Source organism: Amblyomma maculatum, chromosome 9 (genome assembly GCF_055883805.1).
Source record: "Amblyomma maculatum isolate TAMU_Amacu chromosome 9, ASM5588380v1, whole genome shotgun sequence".
Lineage (NCBI taxonomy): Eukaryota > Metazoa > Arthropoda > Arachnida > Ixodida > Ixodidae > Amblyomma > Amblyomma maculatum.
The window spans coordinates 109886042-109910895 of NC_139352.1; the positions used below are offsets into that span (position 1 = coordinate 109886042).

A 24854-nucleotide genomic window follows, 5' to 3' on the forward strand; every position below is an offset into this window, starting at 1 on the left:
TTATTCCGATTTTATCTTCCCACCTCACATGAACCCGAACTGGCAGCTCCTCCCAACTTTTTGATATCATTTGGCCTGTTAAGTTGAACAAACCAGTTGCGCAAAAAACACCATTGGCCAGCCATGCAAGCCACCACCTGCCAGCCCCATGCTCATGATTTCTTGCTCACAATGCCAACGACGAATTTTCTGAGTAATGAGACCTTAAATGCTATCGCGGTAAAAATTGGTCACCTACTGTACTTGTTAACCATCCATTCTTGCATCAAACATTCTCACACAAGGTACACTCTAAAAACAGAAGGAGTACTAGAACTCCATTTGGAGGAGTTTTCGCTTGTCCCATATACGACTCCTTTTTCCAGAGTAAAAGAACTCTCTCTAGCCATAGAGTAATCGGACTCCACTGATGGAGTACTGCGCTACTCCTGTGAATAGAGTAAAGGTACTCCTCCGAAAGGAGTAAAACTACACACTGTAGTAGCGTCCTACAACTCTTCCAGGAGGAGTTCAAGGACTCCACTGATAGGAGTGCCTGTACTCCTTCAAGGAGAGTTTTATTTTACTCCTCCTGATGGAATTTCATGGCCTGTTCTACATATCCTACCATTTTTTAAACCAGTTCCAGCCATATGTTTTGTAGGACTCACTTTGGCCATACCTTCCTCTGCAAAACAGTGCATAGTATTTCCACTACACACTGTTCAATGGTGAATGTACAAATTTTTTCCACACTTCTTGCACCATACACACAACAGTCTGTGATGTGAAATCGGTGCTTCAATAAATAGGGATGCAAAAGCACGCTGATGACAGCTTTATTTTCTCACAATTGCTGTGCATGCCAGCAATACATTTGGGATGTGCTCTGTGAGGTCTAGGCCCATCAGTGTTTTCGACACCACAGTCTAATTGGCATTAGATGCCCAGAACACTGCTACAAGCCAAGTGATCCTGTGAGCAAAGTTTTAACCAAGTGATCCTGCCGCTCGACCACATCGCAGCTTGCCGAGCCGAGTGAAGCCGCTCAAGATATCCTTGCATTTTCCAGGTGCCTGCATATAAATAAAAACAATGCAAGGGAGGTTAAAGCAAACCATTATAAGCAACTAAACATACTCCTAATTTCAAGTTTTCATTTTAACCTACAGCTAATGCAACAAAACAAAACTTGGTGTGAACGCCTGGGGTCGCCACCTAGGTATGCCCTAGCAGTGGCACATCATGACCAAGTGTAGACTTTTCATTCCAAATCATTAAACAAAGCTAGTGATCTAGAAATCCACATACTTCGTTTATTCTGACTGCCAATTTGCTATACCTCAAGTGGGAATACCACTATGCTAGTCCCTCAGAGGCTAACCACAAGCCTGGCCGGCACTGGACCGTTTGTTGCTCGAGAATTGGCTTTGGATGTAGAACACATGCAGCTGTACTGGCGAACCTCTACTCCCTCTGGAGTTTACTGAGGCCGCTTCTGCAGAGTGGCATCCATCTACAACTAAAAACAGCGCTGCAGAATCTGAATTGGAGTAATGCAAAAGCACGGAATCTGCTGTTGGTTGCTTCTGTTTGCTTAATTCACTTATTGTTTACCCATTTTCTTTGGTACTTTCAAATTGTGCACCAATCCCTTCCTATGCCCTTCTTCAGCTAGACTTCCGGTTGGTAGTGCGACGTCACAGCCTCTAGCTCACATTATCCACTTCTTGTTTATTCATTTTAGTCTTTGGTACTTTCAAATTGCACAATCCCTTCCTATGCCCCTTTTCAGCTTTATTTCCAGTTGCGTGACGTCACACCTTTGACGCCACTCTAATTGATTGCCTTAACTACTTTAGTCTTTGGTACTTTGAAATTGCATGCTAATCCCTTCATATGCCCTTTTTTAGCTCGACTTCAGGTTGTGTAATGTCACATACTTGAAGTCCCCTTAATTCACTGGTTTAATTATTTTAGTATTTGATACATTCAAATGTGGCACCAAGCCATTAGCTAATGAGACCATTTTTGCCTTTACTGTTTCATTTTTTGCCTCTTATTAATTACCTAATTACCTTAATGGCCTAATTCTTTGCACACATTACATCACCCTCTATCAATTAACACCACTCATTAACCTCTACGATTTCTCAATCACTCACAACTGCTACGGACGTGATTTTGCATGTTTTGCCTCTAATTAATTACCTAATTACCTTATTGGCCTAATTATTATTTCGCACACAACACTACGTCACCCTCTATCAATTGGACTCATTAACCTCTACCACTTCTCAATTACTCACAACTGCTGCAGAGAACTTTTACATTTTTTGCCTGTAATTAATTACCTAACTAGCTTACTGGCCTATTTTTCGGCAGCAACATTATGTCAGCCTCTATCGATTGACACCACTCATTAACCTCTCACGTTTCTTAATTACTCGCAACTGCTGCGGACACGATTTTGCGGGTGCGGTCTACGGACAGAAATCTGTGAACATAGCGAAGTAACGCTTTCGTGTTAATAACTTGAATGAATCCTTGAGTTTAGTTATATTTAGAATCCAGGAGAAGAAGGCTTTTGTGTCAAATATCAAGAAGGTCATAAAGGCACGTTCGGTGTGATGACTGCTCCTGAACCAGGCTAGCTTCAGCGATATAGTGAATAAAATCATGAAGCAGATATTGCAGTTTCTTGTTTTTCATGCCTTCCATGACCTATACTGATTTCTGACACAGCCATTGCTATGGCATTGAAATTGAAACAGATGATGGGAGAGATTGCATTATTTAGCAGCCATAAACAAATACTATGTGGTAATCCATGTATAGTCATGCACACTGTTACAAAGACAACACGCAAAAAAATCGGGGGTCCTTTAAACTCTACCTTAAGTGTATGATGGAGCACATTGGGGCTTCCGTGTGGATTCTCATTCATGTACAGACACTTCACTACAGGGTAATTGAGTAACCCCACAATTTATTCTATTATGTTGTGCATACTCATTAACGCAGTTGTAAGCCATCACATTATGTTAGACCACATAAAGATATAGAGACCTGCTTTAACCAAGAGATCTGAACCTACCTGAGTCACCTGGGGATGCCTGGTTGACTGGATCCAAAGAACCTTGGATCCAGACAAAGACATGCTACCCCTAGGTCACTCGGGCACATTTAATGGCTTGGTTAAAGCCAGAATTCCTATCTGCTAACTTAAGGTCTATTCACACTTGCGACTACCAGTCGCGCGACCAGAGGAGAGGAGCTCGCCACTACCAATGTTCACACTTGCGACAGTCGCCTTCTCGTTCTGTTCTCGTTCCGAACGAGTTGGGAGTAGGAGAGCTGCTGGGCGATGACAGTGAACGTCGGTAGCTGCCGCCTGCCAGACACTTCAGCTTTTTCAGGCGAGCCGGTTCGCATGCCGCGCTCTCGTGTTTCCAGGAAAACGCCGACGACGAATAGACAATGTCAATCACCGTGGTGTCAATATAAAATGTTGCACCTGCGTGAAAAATCCATTTCTTAAAAGTTCATGGTATTTACCAGATAGTCCAAATATCTTTCCAATCTCCTCCCAGGCGATATCCTATCTCCCTGCCTTTGAATTCCGGGTGCCGTTTGTTGAAAAGGTAGGGGTATTCTTTAATTCCATTGAGAAGGTGCTCGATCAAGTACTCCGGGACCTCGCTGATTGGTGAAATGGTTTGCGACTAGTAGTCGCGCGACTGAAAATTCGAGCAGTGCCCGATCGGCCCGCGGCAGTCGCTTTTCGACCGATGCGACCATTTGCGACTGTCGCTTTTCGACCAAAACGGTCACGCGACCGCTGCTAGTCGCAAGTGTGAACGGGCCTTTAGCCGTGTCATGTAGACTCGTGACATGCACAACCACTGAGCAGTGTCCAGCCATGTCACCAGCCAACCACCACCTGCTAGAGATATGCCCATGATTTATGATTTTTGCTCAAAATGCCTATATCAGACTATATCCAGAATAAAGCCATGAATGCTGTGGCATTATTATGGTGTCTATACAATTTTAAGTTAATACTGCCACTCAGGCAAGACCATGACAATGTAAATTTTGAAGTGACGCTGCTTTTGTAGTAATGAAATCTATCAAATGACAAATTACATAGGGAAGCTAGCAGCCAGCGAAACTAGAGAAAGCATAAGCAACGTTTTCAATTTTTATTCATATTTGTCTTGTTTGTACCTACTGGCAGCCAGACATGGCAGGATTATTTTATGCTCACTGCAGCCCTCCAACTAGCAGACAATGGAGAGGTGATATAGAAGTGAGAAATTTATGCACTATTTTTAAACTGACTAGAAGGACAGGAGTATCATGCGACATTTCTTTTATCCGAGGGCATCATAGGTGCTCTTAGCTGATCCATGGTGCCCACCTATGGTATCTTTTTCTTTGTCAGCTGTCGCTGCTTATATACGTATAATATGCATGCGGCACTCTTTCCCACCAGGCAACTGACAATTGCAGATTTCTATTTCATAATGAACTCACTGAACTCGGATTCTCTATATATCTTTCATCTGTCAAGTGCATAGCCTCAGCTTATTTTATGGTATCATTTAATGACCTTCTCGAGTGTGACATCAGATCATAGCCCTCAGTACATGCTCAGGCATGCGCATTCATGCAAGCATATCGCCAGTGTGTGAAACACAATCTGGGTGCATGGTATTTTATTTTTCAATGCAGTGGAAATGAGGACATGCTCTGGTAATAGCTCAGATATATTTTAGATGTACCACATGCATGCACTATCATGTTTCACTTCAGCCATCAAAAAGCAATGTTTCTCAAATGGGAGTCACGATTTTAGGAGTCCAAAAACATATGATAAAAAAAATTGAAAGGTCATGCAATAGCTTTGACCCAGCTAGACACAGCTTTAAATGGCTAAAAGGGCACAGGTTTAAAGCTGATTTTAGTTTCTCAAAACTCAACATAAAGGAGTGCGGAAACAGGGAGCATGGGAGAGAGAGCATCAATGGGATTTGTCGATGCCAGCATCGGTGACGCTCGAACTTTGGCTCCATTGCTGGATGGGAATGCAGTGCAGTCTTAGGAATCTATCAGGGAAAAAGAGGACACTATGTGGTAGAGCTGACACGACAGTGTGTCTGTTGCATGCCGTCATCCATGCATAACGTCGATAAGAATGTTTTTAATATGCAAGCGCCTCTACCATAAATAAAAATTAAGCTGCACACCGCAGGTTTGAATTCTTTATGCAATTGGGGCTGGTACAAAAGCAGCCAATGGTGTGTGCTGTGCCGTCACTGTGGAGAAACCGCTAGCATGACCAACGTGACAGTCCTTGCATGTTGGTGTCCATGCATGATGCATGACGCGGAAGATTGGGAACGAATAAAGTGATAGATAGTGCATGCATTGGTCATTTCTCAAATATTTGAGTGTTTTCCAAAACACGTCCTTTTTCCACTTTGCAGAAAAATGAAATGAACATGTGAAAAATGAGTGCACTCATGATACTGATGTACAGGGTCCTTCAAAATATGTGCGAACACGGCGAAGCGTTCGCACATATTCGCATATTCGCACATATTCGAAGCGTTCGCATGCGCACATAGTGTGCGCATGCGCCACATTGTTTCGATGCGCGACCGCGCCGGATGCGCTGACGCTCACGGAGCGCGGGCACGCTTCGCCGTGTTCGCACATATTTTGAAGGACCCTGTACATGTACGAATTAATGTGCCTTCCTGACTAAGCACAGGGAGCTGCAATCCGCGCTAATGCCCGAGAAAGCCCTCAAATAGCAAGCCATGTAAAGTAAACCGAGTATGGACTTGAGATGAAATGCATTTTACAAATCAATCGGCTTAATGCGCATAGTATGACGCAAACATCTGCACTTTTAAATGGTGAGAAGAGATATGTTGCCCCACATACACAAAATAAGTAAACAATGGCAATGGAAAGACACACATGATGTCCATCACGAGTGGCAGAAATAAGCACTATCCTTGAGATTGTACGATATGTCGTGTTCAATGAAGTACCGCACATGCTCACCACTTCCATATCACCTCTGTTGTCTGCTAGCTACCCAAGCGCAGCCCGCACTAAATCATCCTTGTGAAAGTCTGGCATCCAGCAGCATATCGTCGAGAAAAAATGAACGCATTCTGGAGCAACCAAAAGTAGTCCCCCTCCCCCCTACACACAGAAAAATGCAAGAGCTGGCTCCACGCTCGGGCGCCCCGTAGGCTAATGAAATAACTTAAGTGCACTCAAAAGGCAGCACGTATGCAGAAACTAAAATAAAAAAGAAGAGTAAGTGTGACAAATGTCTCAAACGTAATTTATATTCATTATTTTACCTGTTTTTGCTGTGCTTTTGGTCATTTATTTTTAAAGTGACAGTATTGAAGGCCCCATTCTCCCCAAAATCTTGCATTATTGTTGACAATGTCGTGAGCAAATAGTCATAAGCAGGGTTCTAGCATTTGGTAATAAGCAGGTGACATTTTTGTGGGTCAGGCATTGAGTTTTGGTGTTACTTTGTGTGGCATCATGAGGCCGCATGAGATGCCGAATTGCTAGGAGCTCCTTGTGATTGAAGAGTGAGATGGCAATCAAGCCCCTCCGAGTCGCACTTTTATACAATTGTTAAAGCAAGTATATGTATGTCAGGTTGTCTTTCAGATAATGTGGTAGCTTATCACTGTATGTAAATAAATGTTTGAAATAAATGGATCGGTGACGAAGCAACTAGCAGCATACCCTTAAAGGCAGACTTTAGGTATCCCTGCAGGTTTTAAAGTTAGGTTTAATTTATTTTTCCGAGATTTTTAACACCTGCTTTCCTTCCGGACTTGGTTTCCATTTGTAGCACCGCGTCGATTTAAGGTGGTCTCTGTTCCTGCAAGGGTGAAAAAATGAGCTAGCTGGTAGTTCATCTCTGGGAAAAAAAAACAGCACTCTCTTGAGACAAGGACAAAGCGCTGTGTTGTCATCTCTTTCTTTTTCAATGTCTTAGGAGTGCGGTTTATTTTTTTCCCAAGCTCTCTATTCTTACTGAGTTTTTTCATTCCACCCCAGATGCATTACCTACAGCAATGAAGAAGATGAATTTGTTTACGCATTATCGCCTACTGTTGTTTTTATTTTTTTTTAAACCTAATTTAACAGCTGCCACATGTGTGTGTATTCGATATGTCAGACTAAAGAGAAAATCCTCGACAGCTTGGTACCAGTGAGTACTTATGGAACTTGTTGGTACTGGTTTCACTACTTTTTTCTAGCTCTGAAGTAGAGCCCACCTATATTGGCCTCAGCTATCACAAATGCTTATTATGAACGAGGGTAGAGCTACTGTCAAAATATGTGTTTATAGCCTTGAGTTTGAGACAAAAAGAACTACCGAGGTCACCCTGCTTTGTTATAACGAACAACAATGCACCATAAAGTCACCCTACTGTCAAAACATGCATGAAGATCAAAGTATATCCTAACTCCCATTATCATCCTCAAAGAAAGTGTCGAGCATGTAAAAAACAGTGCAAGAAACTATAAATCAGAAGCACTAGTAAAGTTAACCACTGCCCGAGCACATGCTTACAGGCTACAAGGTCGATCAGTTGGTCCGTCAGTGTGCCGGCTAGGCAAAACTTCTGAAGTGTGAGCAGGGTCAGGGTAGCAGCAGCTTCACTAATGCTATTCTACACTGGCAGTGATCAACCACTAACAGGGCTTTGAGAAGTTTGAATACGAGCCACGAAGTATGCTTTGTTAGCCGAACTGGTCACATGACAATGTGTCACCTGCCCAAATGGATCTGCACCTTCTCAATTACTGGAGCGTGCAGATAGCACACAGAGCAAATAATCTGCACCTCTCCTTTGTAGGTAGAGCAGTGCACACTCATCAATTGAAACTAGACAGCAGCCGATGGTGTTATGCTAAAGAGCCACTTCCTACCAGGCTTGTTCGTATGTGCAGATCTACTTGTGCAGAAAGGTTGCTTCAAAAGTAGAGCAACGGCGACTGGGTATCAGTTTATTTAAAGCTCGATGTGCAGCTAGAATGCTTTAAACAAAAACTATGCGTACAATTGATGTTCTGCATGCACATCTGCTTGGTTAGCCTTTAACTGTTGAGGGTTGATGACAAAAACACCGACCCACCTAACCACCAGCTGTCGTGAACACCTCAACTGCTTTATTATTGCATTCCTAAAGCAGCACACCCACAACCAATGACTGCATCAGGCGCCTGAATGCTTGGATATCTGACTTTATTTGTATTTAACAGTAAACAAAAAGACAATGTGAAGGTGTATGTATCTATAGATAGCTCTGTTGCTGACTTTCAGTGGTCAGTTTAAAGAATGTGTAAAGGCCAGCACTTTTTCACGTGTTTATGTCCATAAAATTTAGTAAGGGTTACATTTTTCATTCAGAACTGATACTGGTGTCTTTCTAATGCACCGTTAATGTGTGGTAAAAACTGCAGATTCAGTTCTTACAAAATTAATGCAGTCATGTGATTTATTTCCCAGCAGATGGCTGCGGTTTCACCCCCAGGGCACATATATGGCAATTTTGCAGTGATCTTAACTGAAGGTGTAAGGAAATAACATCATGAAAAGGCAAGCAATTAGCTGAAAGAGCATAAACAAGACCACTGTAAAGGCAAATTGCTTTACGTTGCTAGTGGGGACGCAATAAGTATGCTTATTACGGTTGCCTGTGCATAGTGTCACTTTTCCTAGTAGCCTGAAACAACAGACGGATGCATTGCTACAGACATACAACAGATATCTTTCAGCAGGGTGGCAAGAAGGGAGAGGTAGACTGCAGACTATCTTTGCATAATGCAGTCTAGCACTTTGCCAAGTGTAAATAATACTGAGAAAGGGCAACCCTTTTATGCAATACATTTTCTCAAAAAGCCTAAACGACCTGATCATCCATACCAAGGAAATATAGAGTGCCTTTTACACTCGACTAAGGGCTACATTTATGTATGAGCCACTCCTTGTAAATTTGGAACCTGTTATTTGGAAGGAAATGGAATCTGCATAGTACAGTGGCCCTGCATACACCCCGAGGTACTGCCCCTGCCTGCTGCCATCATTATCATCGTCTAGCTCTGTGGCATATAAAGAACAATTCAGACACATCTGTACTTTGCGCATGGCAGCAGTCAACCACGTAATGACACCATGAGGTTAGCTTGGAGTGTCACTTTAGCCTGTCTGTTTGCGTATTTTCAAATCTTTGCATGTGATGTCCCCAGATGCTGTTGTTGTTCAAAGGTTCAAATATATGGGTATTTGAGATGCAGAGCCTGTAATTGATTACTTCATATACCAGGGAGATGAGGAGCCAGGTTTTAGTACTGCAGACAACAATAGCAAGAAACAAGAATAAGAGCTGGGGCGGCCCTTACCCTATCTGTAACATGCTGATGGGAATCTCAAGAAGACATCGGACCCGCCACATGCCCGAAGTGTTGCACACCAGCTGCAGAAGTGGATGTTCGCCACCTGCTGTGCACTTGTGCAGGGACCATCAAGGACAGATTCAGCAGGAAGTAGGACTAACTGCAACAAGGCAAGCGGACTTCTCCAAATGGCTCACCGACAACGATAAGAGCAAGAGCCTTCTTCGGTTACTTATGGAAAACAATTTAAATGGGTTTTTATAATATGCCTTATGGCCAGCTTGCAGAATAAAAAAAAACCTAAATGTATGTGCAATTAGCCAGATATAGCATCATACTGTATTGCACAGCTGATTACACTGAATATATTTGCAAAATTGACTGATAATTGCTACTTTCATGCAAGATCCACACAGAAGTTATATCTAGCAGAGTGTAAAAGTTTTAGGACTGCCACCACTTCCTTTTTTGCATTATGCTTGCCATACCAAATTCAGTAAGCACCCTGACCCTGTCAAGCTAACGTCTAAGCTCTCTGGAGTGCTTATGTTCTTTTGACCGAGTCATTGGTTGTGGATAAGCCACTATAGCAACGCAATAATATAGTAATCGAGGTGTTCACAACAGCTGGTGGTAGGTAGGCTGGCATTCTTGTCATCGATCCTGAATAGTCAAAGATACTGCGGCAATGCTACCAAGCACATGTGCATGCAGAACATACATTATACATGTAATATTTGTGTAATGCACTCCACCAGCCCAACAACCTTTAAGAAAGGTGATATCGGATCGCTGTTGCTTGGACCACAAAGCAACCTTTCTGCTCAATTACGTCTGCACAGACTAATAACACACTGCTACCTACACTCTGCAGTGGTGGAGAAGGCAGAGATCCAACTAAGAAGGTGATGCATAGCAATGTGACCAGTTGGACCAACACAGCATACTGCGTGACAAGTATTCAAACTAATTAAAACCCTGTCAGTGGTTCATTTCCTGGCAGTGTAGAGAAGCTGCTGCTACCCTAATTCTGCTAACACATCAGCCCTTACACACATACACACTGAGTGGCTGACCTCGTAGCCTGTGGTCATGTGGTCAGGCGGCAGTTAACTTCACTAGCAATGCCTACCGCCTTAGTGTTTCTGCATACTAGACACTTTCTTTGAGAGTGATATCGGAAGGTAGGATATGCTCCGATGTTCATGCATGTTTTGACAGCGGGATGACTTTATAGTGCATTGTTGTTCAATATAACAAAGCAGGGCAACCTCGGTCGTTCTTTTTATCTAAAACACAGGGCTATAGACATAAGAAAAAAATATAATACTACAACATTAAGTGATAAGGCATAAACAAAGAGGCATGTCCTTCTTCATTACTGTAGGTCATGCATCTGAGGTGAAATGAAAAAGCTCAGTAAGAACAGAGAGCTTGAGAAAAAATAACAGCGCATTTTTGAGACATGAACAAAAAATGACAACACAGCACTTTGTCGAGTGTGCAATCATTTTTTCCTTTCCCAATATGAACCAGCAACTAGCCCGTTCTTCCACCCTTGCGAGAAATGAGACTACCTTAAATTCATACAATTATAAATGAAAACCAAATCCGGAAGGAAAACAGGTGCTAAAAACAGCCCTCGGATAAATAAATTAAAATTAAGACCTGGAGGGATACTTAAAGTCTGCCTTTAAGGGTATAATGTGGTAGTTTGACTGTCTTCAGTCTGCATTTCTACAAGGTGACCTACCTTTTCGTACCTGCATACTGCTATTCGCTTCGTCACTGATCCATTTATCTCAAACATTCATTAGCATACAGTGATAAGCTACCACATTATCTGAAAGACAACCTGACATAGATATATATATACCTGCTTTAGCAACATTGCACAAAAGTGCGACTCGGAAGGGCCCATCTCACCCTTCAATCGTAAGGAGCTCCAGGCAATTCGGCATCTCATGCGGCCTCATGATGCCACACAAACACCAAAAATCAATGCCTGACTCACAAAAATGTCACCTGCTTATTACCAAATGCTAGAACCCTGCTCATTACTTTTTTGCTCACGACGTTGCCACCAACAATGCAAGATTTTGGGGAAACGGGGCCTTCAATACTGTCACATTAAAAATAAATGACCAAAAACACAGCAAACACAGGTAAAATAATGAACATAAATTACATTTAAGAGACATTTGTCACGCTTACTCTTTTTTATCGTTAGTTTCCGCATACGTGCCACCTTGTCACTGGGCTTAAGTTATTAGCCTAAGGGGCGCCCGAGCGTGGAGCCAGCTCTTACATTTTTCTGTGTGTATGGGGGGGGGGGGGTCATTTTTTCTCTGATGATATGCCACTGAATGCCACACTCTCACAAGGATGATTTAGTGTGGGTTGCGCTTGGGCGGCTAGCAGACAACAGAGGTTATATGGAAGTGGTGAGCATGTGCGGTACTTTAGTGAACAAGACATTTCGTACAATCTCAAGGATAGTGTTTATTTCTGCCAGTCGTGGTGGACATCTTGTGTGTCTTTCCATTGCCATTGCTTACTTATTTTGTGTATGTGGGGGGCAACATATCTCTTCTCACCATTTACAAGTGCAGATGTTTGCATCATACTATGCTCATTAAATCGATTTATTTGCAAAATACGTTTCATCTCTCAAGTCCGTACTCAGCTTATTTTACTTGACTTGCTGTTTGAGGACCTTCTCGAGCATTGCCGTGGGTTGCAGCTCCTAGTACGTACTCGAGAAGGCACATTAATAAGTGCATGTACCGTCTTTGCCAAAAGTAACCAGGCTGCATGTTTTGCTTCTTGCTTGTATTCTGAACCTAACATGGATCCCCTGAGGGTCATAACTTTTTGGCAAGTGAAGACAGGAGCTCTCATTTATGTTGCACCAATTTACAGCATCAGAAGTTTTATGAATTCTCTGCTAACCGACTGAGAAGCGGAACACGCAGCCTGGTTACTTCTGGCAAAGACAGTACATCAGTATCATGAGTGCATTAATTTTTCAAGTCTTCATTTCATTTTTCTGCACAGTGAAAAAAGAATGTGTTTTCGGAAGCACTCAGAAATATTTGAGAAATGCCAAATGCATGCACTGTCTATCGCCTTAATTTTTCCCAATCTTCCCCGTGTGAGCCATCATGCATGAAAAACAACATGCAAGGCCGTACTGCCACGCTGGTCATGCTAGCAGTTGTTCCCCACAGTGAAGGCACAGCACACACCATTGGCTGCTTTTGTACCAGCCCCAATTGCATAATGAATTCAAATCAGAGGTGTGCTGCTAAAGTTTTATTAAAGTAGAGGCGCTTTCATATTAAAAACATTCTTATCACTGCGGACAGGAGACTATGCACGGTGAAGCGTCGTCTGAAATGCAGGCTGCAATATCAAAGGACACTTTTTTTTTCTTTGCAGGGAAGGGGGGGAAGGAGTTGATTGACTCAGTGGCCGACCCTCAGACGAAAGCGCTTGATGAAGATGCTACTGCACAAAAGCAATATAGAATAAGGCATGTTTCCTTCAGCATAAGGCACGGTCAGTCAGCTTATCAGCTTTAGCTTATCGACGCATGATTTTTCGCATTACACTGGCGACGACGCCAGCACGACCAGCACCTATCACCGTAGTGTGAGGTTTTCGGCCCCGCGACACCGACGGAACTGATCAATGGAAGGTCGTCAAGAGGTACTGCTTTGTTTAAAAGTTTTGTCTGCTCCTTTAATGTTGCAAGGTATGCTCTCGCCTCAAGGTAATGCTTGCTTACTCTTAGTTTTTGGACCGAAAGAGCAACGGCAATACCTCAGCAATCAGGAACATAATGCTAACCCCTCCCCACTTTCGTGGCGCGGGTACACGGCGGGAAGAAACGGACAAGTACCTTTTTATATGCGCGAGTGCTTGTTGCTAAAACAAGCTAAATCTCATAGTGTAAGAATAAGATGCTTCTGATTGTATGCTGAATTATACAGCATGAGCCCGTCCATTTCAGCCTCCTCGGCAATCTCTAGACGAAGCCCAAAACAAGTCCGAGGATCACTAAAGTCGCATATTATAGTAAAGGCTTTTCAAGGAAAAGAGAATATGCGAATAAAATATTTTTGCTGAAAAAAAAAAAATCTGTGACCACCATCCAAGCATGAATGCAAAAGTGCAGCCTACATAGACTACATCGCGAATAGCAGACGACATGGGAATGATATCTCATGACGTCAGCGGCCAATGGTTGCCAGACCAGAAAGCCAATTTCAATAACAATAAAAATTATTTTTAAAACTATCTGCTGCACCGAATGAGCTCAAATTTCGAGGATTTATAATTTAACGTGTGAGGAGTGAAATGCAATAACTAGTTTATGCTCAGTTGTTAGCTGTCGTGACCACCTTAATGAATCAAGTGAAACGTGATAGTGCATGCATGCGTTACATCTTAAAATATTTCTGAGCAATTACCAAAGTATGTCCTTTCCACTGCGCTACAAAAGTAAATACCGAACACTCGGACCGTGTATCGCATGCTGACGATATACTTGCATGAATGCGCATGCCTGAGTGCACAGGGAATTGAGGTCTGCTCTCACGCTCGAGAAGGTTCTCGAACAATACTGTAAAATAAGTTGATGCTAGAACTTGACAGATCAAATATAATTTGCAAATCCGAACTCATTAAGCTCAATATGGAACGAACATCTGATCTTGTAAATTATGTGATGGGAGACAATGTCACACACATACAAAATATGTATGCGGCGACAGTTAAAGATGTAATAAATGAGCACTGCAGATCAGCTGAAATGAGCACCTGCCTGCACATTATTAAAGACACCCTAAAAACAAAAGATAATTTCACCCGAAGCTCTGCGGTCCTAGTCAATAAAAACAGCCGCAGACATTCCTCACCTCCCCATCACCTCTCCGTTGTTTGCTAGTTGGATGCGAGTAGCCAACATAAAATCATCCTGGCAAGTCTAGCAGCCAGCAGGTAGCCCGGAACTGTCCATCTGGAGAAAGACTAACGCCAGAGCAACCCTAGTAAACAAATGGCTGGGCTGTACTCAGGCGACCTGCGGACAGTGGATAATCTAAGAGGCCCACTGATATACACAATGATAGTCAAGGAAAGAATACATATCATCAAATATAAAGCAAAGTCAACTAGTGTATTACAAAAAAAACAGCATTGAAGAACTGTGATTGAGTCCCCTTGAGTACAATTACATGTTTGGGAACAGAACAGATACAGTGACTTATAAACAAGAATCACTGATTCTCATGTGCTGCCAAGCAGAAGCACACCTGCTGGAAGGGCACAAGATCAACCAGTTCACTAATTATTGCCATTACTTAACACAAGACAATGACAACAAAATTATTAAACCAAGCATTGGCTGAAGGAAGTGCTTGAGAACAATACACTCAATCAGTGTCACATGCTGCATGGCAGCAATAGCAATAAATCAGTTGTCAAAATAAGGTAGTGATCCATTTTATGCAATTACCTACACAGATCATTCTCTTAAGATTAAATAAGGAGTGCAACAATTAACACACACATAGCATGGAAGGTAATAGTAGGCCTGTAGTAACTGCACTTAGCCACAAAGTGATTGGTCAAGAGGTTGTACATGGGTTGAATAGCATGCCCACATCTGCTATACTGTTCTTTAAGGATGTTACTCCACATAAGCACACTTCAGATGAACAGGCAGCATGAGCAGACAAACGGCCTTGCTCATATTTTATGTTCTGAAGACTGTCCTATACAGCAAACAATTCAAGAAATGCAATTTAAACACTGGCCAAACACGCCCATTTATGGATCGTTCATTTCTCACTTTCTGATGTGAACGCTTTTTCAATCTGTAAAATGGACAGTTATCAACATGCATTGCTTAGAGCTTCAGCATGGCTACGGACCTATAAGGCTGCCGCGATACCTCAAGCGAAAAGATTCTGAATTAGAGGGACATCACTGGACAGCGCACTACAGAAAAGCAACTGGAGTGGCTGAGGCTTCAGAGGGCATAATCATACATACTTACCGGGATGAAGACCAAATCAAAGATGCTTCCCACTATCTCACCAAAAAGCAACCAAAAAGAATTTACAAATTGTTGCCTCAGTTAGTGACAGCCTGTTCGTAACAGGGGGTGAGATAAGGGCCTTAATGTGTCAGATAAATTTATTAGGCAAAGGCGTGACAAAGCAGGATTCAGATAGGATGGCTACACAAAAGCCCTAACTTTAAGGCATTACTGGGTGGGCCTGTACTGGGTGGGCCTAGAAACAAAAAGAGTGCTGCCTAGTTGCTAAAAAGTAAATGATTATACTTTTGTCTTTTGACATGTGGCTTGCTTTCTTATATACCATGTTTGTTTTGCTGCCAAGGCTGTAACTTTCATTAAATACTGCTATTTTAAGGTATGATCCCCTTTATGTCAATGGCCTCAGGCCAAGCACTCAAAAATCCTTAAACATGTGAAGGGGGGGGGGAGGGGGGGAGGTTGCCACAAAGACAGCCTCTCACCTCTTCCCTGCATTGATGGTCAGCTGAGCTCCCAAGCTTATTTTGTAATCATTGCCACCAGCTCCTTTCTCACCTACTAAAAGGACCTTGCAAGGATAGAAAAAGTTGTCGGGCTAATGGTGTTGATTCATGGTTGACAGTGCTTAATTAACCACACGGACAGAGTAAACACATAAAAGACGAACACAGGCTCTGAACTTTAACCTCATTCTGGAACCACTGATACTCTGCTTATATACCCATAAAGGCACCGACTAGTGGTGATTTTCGACACTTGTGACAAATAAAAACAAAAAGAAGTACCGTAAGAGCAAACCCGAACAAGGGGAGAACAAAATAGGCAAATCATTTTTTAAGCCGCCAACACGTGGAACAACGGACTAATAACAGAAAAAAAAAATGCAATGGTAACAGAAAATGGGTAACAGACGTAAGCTAACAATTACACAGCAAAACGCACGAGATGAAGTACACTAAAACTGAAAGAAAAAGTGCATGACAAGAAAGATGAAGCCAACAATTGACCGCTAAATGCAGAAGATGAGCACTAAATAGCTAAAACAAAGCAAATGAAGGAAATGCTCATGAGCAACAAGGGTGAAGTCTACAATTACATCGCGAAAGGATGAAGATGAGGTGCATAAAACGAAACAATAAAGATAAAATGTCAAGAAATGAATTCAACAAATGTTATAACGCTAAAACCAGGCTAGATTAGAGAAGTCCATAAAGAAAGGCAATCTTTTTTTCCAAGAGTGAAATGGAGGGGGTACTAACACAATCATCCTTGAGCCTGAAAATCTTGGCAGCTTTAACTATTTCATGTGTCAGCTTATAACGATGAGTTTTTAACACAGTTTTTTTTCGAAGATTGGGTGGCATGGCTTCTTTAAGTCGGTTCCTGCAGTGGACGGGCAGATTCCTGGGGGATATACCTGATAAGTCATTTTAATGCTCCATTAGCCTTCATCGGCCAGTTTGGTCCATGTATAGCTTACGGCAAGTGAAAGGCTTAGAGTGAGCGCCTTCCGCATGTGCTGCTAAGGGTTTTCTGTGCTTCTTAGTGCGGCCTCTTTTTTATTTATTTTTTTTTTTGCTTTTCTTCTTCATTAACGATTCATCAAAGCTTCAATAGTTGCTCGAGGGCAGAAAACAACGTCAACTCCTGCTTTCTTTTCACTCGTCGTAAAGTTGTGGGAAATTTGGTGCATGTAAGGAATCCCTGGAACATTATCGTGTTGCCTATGTGCTTCAGCACTTTTTCTGAGACAGTGGAAAGGACTTGTAACGGGTACCCTGATTGCGTGAGCCTGCATACCTTTTTCAACTAGCTTTCTTGCAATTTGTGCTCGCATGACTTGTTCAGGGCATTGACAAGGGCAGACTGGATGATATTTCTTCTAACCAGCTTTGAACGAGCGGAGTCATATTATAGGAAGGGCTAGTTGCCCCTTGGTTCAAATGCCCAGCTCACGTGACTGGGTGTGAAGATGCTTAGTTCCAAGAAGCACATGGAATCATTGTCTGGCATTTCTTGCTTTAATTCAAGGGGAGCCAGGATACTCTTAAAGACACTCAAAACTTCAGGTACTTCATGAAAAAAGGTTTCTACGTCACGGTCTAAATTAACTAAGAAGTCGTCCCGAAAGTAGAAAATTTTTTGAATTCGTGAGTTTTCAAAGTGATTCCTGAGACTACTGTCATGCATAACTAAGAACAGATCACTAAGCAAGGGAGTAAGTAATACATGATATGATGCAGATCCCGTGCTTTTGGATAAGGTGTGAATCATTCCTTTCTGCAAATGTTTGTTTTAGATACACAGAAAACAATTCTAAGAGACCATCTACAGAGACACCACACTCACTCTGGGAGGATATGGTTCCATGTTGGTCAATTGCTTTGCGAACGCATTTCATGAGGTCCATCTTGAGGTATAGAATAAAACAAGCCTTTTGCATTTATAGAAAAGGCATGATAGGCTTTGTTTCTTTTCCCGTTCAAAAACCTAATGACTACATCTGCATTCTTTACCAGAAAGGGATCATCGATAAAAAGTAATTTCAGGTTGCCATGCAAATACATAGTGACGTCTTTCTGCCAGATATACCTCTCGTGCCCTCTGTGCGTTATTGTTTCGGAGGATACCTGGCAGAAAGACGTCTCTATGTATTTGCAAGGCAACCAGAAATTGCTTTCTATCGATGATACCTTTCTGGTAAAGAATGCAGATGAAATCATTAGGTCTTTGAACTGGAATAGAAAGAAAGCCTACCGTGTTTTTCTACAGATGTTAAAATTATTTTATTCTCTACCTCAAGATGGGGGACCTCATGAAATGCGTTCGTGAAGCTATCGACAAACCTGGAGCAGTATCCTTCCAGAATGAGTGTGGTGTCTCTGTAGATGGTTTCTTGGTTATGCTTTCTGTGTACCTAAAATCAACATTTCTAGAATGGAATGGTTTACACTTTATCCAAAGTCACAGGATCTGCATTGGATCATGTATTGCCCCGTTATCAGTGATCTGTTCTTAGCTATGCATGACAAAAGTCTCAGGAACCATTTCAAACACTAACAAGTTCAAAATATTTTCTGCTTTGTGGATGATTTCTTGGTTCTTTTCGACTGTGACAAGGAAGCCTTTTTTTTTCATGAAGTACTTGAAATTTTTAGTGTCCTTAAGAGTGCCCTGGCTCCCCTTAAATTTATGCACGAAATGCCGGACAATGATTCCATGCACATCCTGGAACTAAGAATCTTCTTTACACCCAGTTATGTGTGCCGGGCAATCCGCCTTTTGCGCGAGGATGTGGCACCATCATGCGGGAGCGGGCGGGAAACACATTGAGTGGCAGTGTAGCAGACGACGCGAGAGCGCACCATACGAAATGGCCACGCCAACACTGGTAGAAAGCGAAAGCTTCCCCCCTTTTTTGGCCTCGGAGCGGAAAGTAGTGACAGTGATTGCAGCATATCATGTTCACGCAGTATGGGGGAAGGTAGAGCGTTTTCACAATCCACTCATAACGCACGTACGCATATACTATCTTCGTATTGTAAGAGCGTGTAGCGCGGGCCGTGTTCGACGCGTGCAGGTTTTCGGCAGACAGGAGAGCGTGGGGGCAGAGAGAGAGAGGGATCTCAAAGGGCAAAGCAGCCAGGGGTTTGTTGATGCTGCAGAGCTAGGTGGAATCGTACCCTGTGACTTTGAGCGGCGCATATGCGCGGGGTGTCTTGAGTTACCGAGCACAATGCGGTCACCGCGGCGCCGGCATGGTGCAATGGGCGTCGCTTCCTCCTCGCGTCATCTACAACCGTGCAGCTATAGGATTTCATCCACGAAGATCGGCAGAGAGTCACATATACACACCCCGTGAAAAGGGCATTGTCCCGGCCGAAATGCACACCTGCAGGAAAAGCGCTGCATTTTTCTGGCAATGGATGATTCAGAGCTGTAGCCGGTTTCTGGCCTCAGGAGTCGGAACGGATGTGGTCGCAGTGGTGAAAAGGTTCTCGGTGCGCAGAGAATGTTCATTCTGTTGTGAAAGGATCTCCAACGTTCATTTCTGCCTCCGCCGCGATTTCTGCGGAATCAACAACTTGGTGACACATATGTGAATCTCCTACATATCGGATGCGCATCTCGGTCAGGAACCAACCCTGTTTTACGTCCAGAGCGATCCACTCTGCAAGTGAACGAGCATGAACCCTCCAGGAGACTCATTTATTGTGCCGGGCGGTTTCCTTGCCGTTGCGAACGGTTGGACGAAGACGACGATTATCAAGCTCCCTAACGAAGTGCATCTGATTGCGTACATTAAAGGAACAAAGTCCGGATGCTTTGGCGTGCACGAAGGCGAGCCTTTAATTAAAAAAAAAAAATACTGTGCGTCGTGCAAGTGCGTCATATGCTCCGAGCGGCAAAAACACAGATACTACAGGTATGTATGCATCTAAGCGAAATAGGCATGATGAAAAGTACCTACTGGTTTTCACCCAGGCTGTAGCGCACCAGTGATAGCTGCAATGAGGATTTCTTCGGTGCGTGATTGCTTCAGTTGCACCGGGGCCTGAAGGCGATGTATTTTGTCCCTTCTTATCTTTATGTGCGAAAGGGATAGGTAGCTTAGATATCACAGGCGGCTTTGTGCGCTAGGCCGTAATATTTAGCATGTTTTATCGTAACTGCCACCTCACTAACAAGAAAAAGAAAATACGGCGTTTTAATGCACTGCCGTTCGCGAGCCTCATGACCAGCTCAACCACTCGGCTCGCTGACGGCGGTGCATCACAACACCTTTTTTTTTTCTTCTTTTTAGTAAGGCGGCAGTCGCAATAAAACATGCTAAATATTACGGTCTAGCGCACACAACCACCTTTGATATCTGCGCTACCCGGCCCCTTCGCAACAAACGACAAAATACATCGCCATCAGACGCGCCGAACAAATGCTCATTGCGGCTATCACTGGTGGGTTACAGGCTTGGTGCAAACTCCGGTAGATACTTTTCATCATGCACATTTCCTTTAGATGCATACATACCTGTAACGAAGTGTTTTTCGCACAGTCGAGAGCACGCAGTCGGCTGCCAAGGTTGCCCATTCACGTCTTGACGCTTGGTTGCCCTAATCCAAGCTTTACGCCGTTGCAGGTCGCGGCTTGCCGAAGGAAACCTAACAAAACGCGTCTTGCATCCCGGCACGCCTCGAGAGTGGCAGCCGTAAGCGGCACAGGTGGTTGGCATCGTTTTACCGAGGCTGTGAACGTACCGCGCCTCCAGCCCCCGTGCGTTGGCTATGAGTGCGGCGACGAGAAGCGCCGTCGACGTCTCTCAGTGTGTTTTCATCAGTCGCCGCTGGGGCTTCGCGCATGCGCAGAAAACTCGCGCAAAAGGCGGATTGGACCAAGGGGAAACAATCCCTTCCTAACATGCAGCTCCGCTCGTTCCAAAGCTGGTCAAAAGAAATATCATCCAGTCTGCCCTTGTCAACGCCTTGAACAAGTCATGCGAGCACAAATTGCAAGAAAGCTTCTTGAAAAAGGTATGCAGGCTCACGCAATCAGGGTACCCATTACAAGTCCTCTCCACTGTCGCAGAAAAAGTGCTGAAAAACACCAAGTGCAAAAACACAACCACTGGCTGAAGTGCACAGGCCACGCAAAAAGGTTGCAGTGATTCGTTGCATGCACCAAATTTCCCACAACCTTACGATGAGTGAAAAGAAAGCAGGAGTTGACGTTCTTTTCTGCCCCTGAGCAACTATTGCAGCTTTCGTGGATCGTTAATGAAAAAGAAAAGATGCCGCACCAAGAAGCACAGAAAACCCTTAGGAGCAGTGTACAGAAGGCGCTCACTCTAAGCCTTTCACTTGCCGTAAGGTATACATGGACAAACAAGCCTTTTTGATGCATCAATGAAAGGCTAATGGAGCATTAAAATGACTTCTCAGGTAATCCCCCAGGAATCTGCCTGTCCACTGCAGGAACCGACTCAAAGAAGCCATGCCACCCAATCTTTGAAAAAAAAAACAGTGTTAAAAACACATTGGTAAAGCTGACACATGAAATAGTCGAAGCTGCCAATATTTTGAGGCTCAAGGATGATTGTGTTAGCACCCCCTCCATTTCACTTTTGGAAAAAGAGATTGCCTTTCTTTATGGAATTCTGTAATCTAGCCTGGTTTTAGCTTTGTTACATTTGTTGAATTCATTTCTTGACATTTTATCTTTCTTGTTTGGTTTTATGCACCTCATCTTCATCCTTTCGCTATGTTAATTGTTGACTTCACCCTTGTTGATCATGCGCGTTTCGTTCATTTGCTTTGGTTTAGCTATTTAGTACTGCTTGTGTTCTGCATTTGGCAATGTCAATTGTTGGCTTCATTGTCGCTGTTCATGACGCTTTTTTTTTCAGTTTTAGTGCACTTCATCTCATGCATTTTGCTGTGCTAATTGTTACCTTTACCTCTGCTACCCATTTTCTGCTCTCCTTCCACATTTGTAATTTTTTTGTACTTATTAGTCCACTTTCCATGTGTTGGCGGCTTAAAAGATAACTTGCCTATCTCGTTCTCTCCTCGTTCGGGTTTGCCCTTTCGGTACTTTTTTTGGTTTTTATTTGTCACATTAGTTTTTGTTGCCACAAGTGTCAAAAATCGCCACTTGTCTGTGCCTTTATGGGTATATAAGCAGAATATTAGTGGTTACAGAATAAAATTGAAGTTCAGCACCTGTGTTCGTCATTTATGTGCTCTTTACTCTGGCCGTGTGGTTAAGAGCTGTCAATCATGGCTTACAAGAATGGGCATTTTCTGCCGCAGCATTCTTTCCCTATCCTCACGGCGCACATTGTGAAAGTGCACCTTGAAAAGCTTTGTAGCCCATTACACTAGCTTGGCTTCCTAAGGTCGCTGATATGAAAGTCACTGAAAACATTTCAGGCATTAAAAGCCATTTTGCAAAAAAGGGTCCTGCACACTGCAAATTCTGATGAGTTATGGAAGGCCATCAAAAGTGCGTGGAAAGAGCTGAAGCCGATGCAACACTGTCGTGCCAGTGCTCTATGACTCCTTGCCATGCCAAGTCTGCTGTCATAGAGCTCGGTGATGACTTCCTCCGCTACTCAACTTCCTGTGTGCACTCAACATTGGTCCCCACCCTCATTTTCTTTTTTTTGTGTGTGTGTGTTTCAGCAAGCACGCAGCAGGTCACTGAAATGTTTCCAGATTTTTTTTTAGATGTAGGACATTTTGCATTATTTTGCACAGCAACAAAGAATATTCTTTATGACTCGACAATTAATTCGTGAGCCATTCTTAGCAGCTTCTCTTTCTTATGAGCATGACCTAAATAGCAACTTTACTTCTTTGAGGTTTCAAAGTGGCTTTATAACAGGGCTTTATGCAGCATGTCCATGCTGCAGCTATAAAAAAAGTATGCATACTGTTTATAAGTGACTTTTCTACAGAAGAAAAAAAGTATGCCAGGAAGTGAAAAATGAACAATTCATTTTCTTCGGATTAACTCACGATTACTTCCTTGATTGGCTGCTACACACGACACTAATCTTCAGAACATAAAGTGCAAGCAAACACATTCGCATACTCAAGCTGCTTGCCCATCTGAAGTGCCCTAATATGCAATGACGTCCTCAGACAGAACAGCCTAGGAGACCATGGCAACAGCTTACCGCACTTTGTGGGCATGTGCTTAGCCTAAGGCCGCGGTTCCTCCACTTGTACAGCATAGGTAGGCAAATAAAGCATTTATCACCATTAATCATGGTAGTGCCTTTTGAGAATCATGTGACGGAAGAACACACTTACGAGCTTAATGCTGTTCACGGGACGCCTTTAGCAACCAAGCAAGCATCCACCCTGAGCAAGCAGCTGTCTTCCAGGAGAACATTTTCAAAAACAGTGTACACCTGGAAGTGCAAGGAACAAAATTGTAATGCCTCACTCAACCGGGCATAAACGTGACTGCCGATGCATATTTGTGATGATAAAAAATGGAAGTTATTAAAGTATGTATGCACAAGAACACATACTTCTGTGTCTACGGAAGAAAATTAGCGGTTACAGCACTGCCAAAACAAATAGCGCCTACGCGCCTCCCATGTTCGAACAAGCGACAATGCCACTGCTCCCAGTACAAGAAAATAGCGCTTGGTAAAACTGAGGCTTCAAAATATGTGCTAATGAACAGAAGTCTACACGCTTTTGCGCGTTTTAAACTTGCAGTTGCGGAAAAAAAAAATAGAAGCGAACCTTACCTGAATGACTCCATTATTGTCCGGAGACCGTTGATGCCGTTGGCGAGCGAGCATTGAAAGCAAGTTGCAGGTCATATCCTGTGTGCGCGCTGCAAATGGTGAACACTGCGAAGGCTTGAGGCTTGCGATGCATTTCATAATGATATAACAGGGTAGTTTAAGAGGTCAAGCCGGCGGTAATAGAGGATTTCTAAGCGAAATACGATGTAACTGACAGGCCGCAAGAACAAACAACGCACAGCTAACGCAGCGCTTGAACTGAACAAGGAGAGCAACAGTTGCGCAACGCTAAAAAAAAAAAAAAGAAAGAAGAGGGAGCATGAGTTTGATAACTATCAAGTATTTGTGAATGCATAAATTATTTTCAAATAATAAAGTTCATTTGTGAAGTTAGATGGTCGTAGGTTATTCATTTCTTCAGGTAAATTTGGTTTGAGCAGTTGACAGTTTCGTAGTTGAAAACAGTAGCAGACGACACGCCTGGAAGCCTTTGCCCTTGATAGCTGATTACTACTATTTAATGCGGTATCACGCAGACAGGAGGAAAAAATGAAAAAGAAGCCTGCTTCAATGTCCAATACGGACACTTGTGCTGCCCGAGCAACAATCGAAACCTGTGTGGTACGGAAAGTTATAATTTCTTTATCGCAGGAGTAAAACAACCTTTAACGCTATCTAAATCTGCAGGAGTAGAATGTTCACTTTACTCATTTTTTCTTGGAAGATTGAAAGGCCATTTCACTCTTCCTCGCATATGGCAGGAGTAAAGTGAGATCTGCAGGAGTAATTAGGCTGTTTGACTCTTGAAATAAGAGTTCCAGTTCTTAGAGTGTATTTGGAGTGAAAAGTAACATCAATAGGTCTATTTGTTAAGACTATTAAACACAAGGACAACTTGAGAATATGCCAAATTGACTAGCTTTCAAGCTGTACAGCCCTAACTACAAACAGTACTGCAAAAGCCTCCGTGGACCCTACAACAAAGCCAACTAGTCTACATGGCTGCCGCAGGAAGCTTACCAGAAAGGTTCGTTTGTCGGGATCTGCAAGCTCCTCCTCAATTTCTTTCAGTACCTCAACAGAGGTTGCCGGCCC

At 43.1% G+C, this 24854-nt stretch overlaps 1 long non-coding RNA gene across 1 annotated transcript; it reads right to left on the reverse strand.

The window, feature by feature from the left end:
* Positions 1-823: 823 nt before the first annotated feature.
* LOC146180127 (uncharacterized) lies at positions 824-24020 on the reverse strand. The gene is made up of 3 exons (XR_014700785.1): positions 23760-24020; positions 23311-23411; positions 824-1055 (listed from the first exon to the last, which is right to left on the reverse strand). It is a non-coding gene; the product is annotated as an uncharacterized LOC146180127 (long non-coding RNA).
* Positions 24021-24854: the final 834 nt, after the last annotated feature.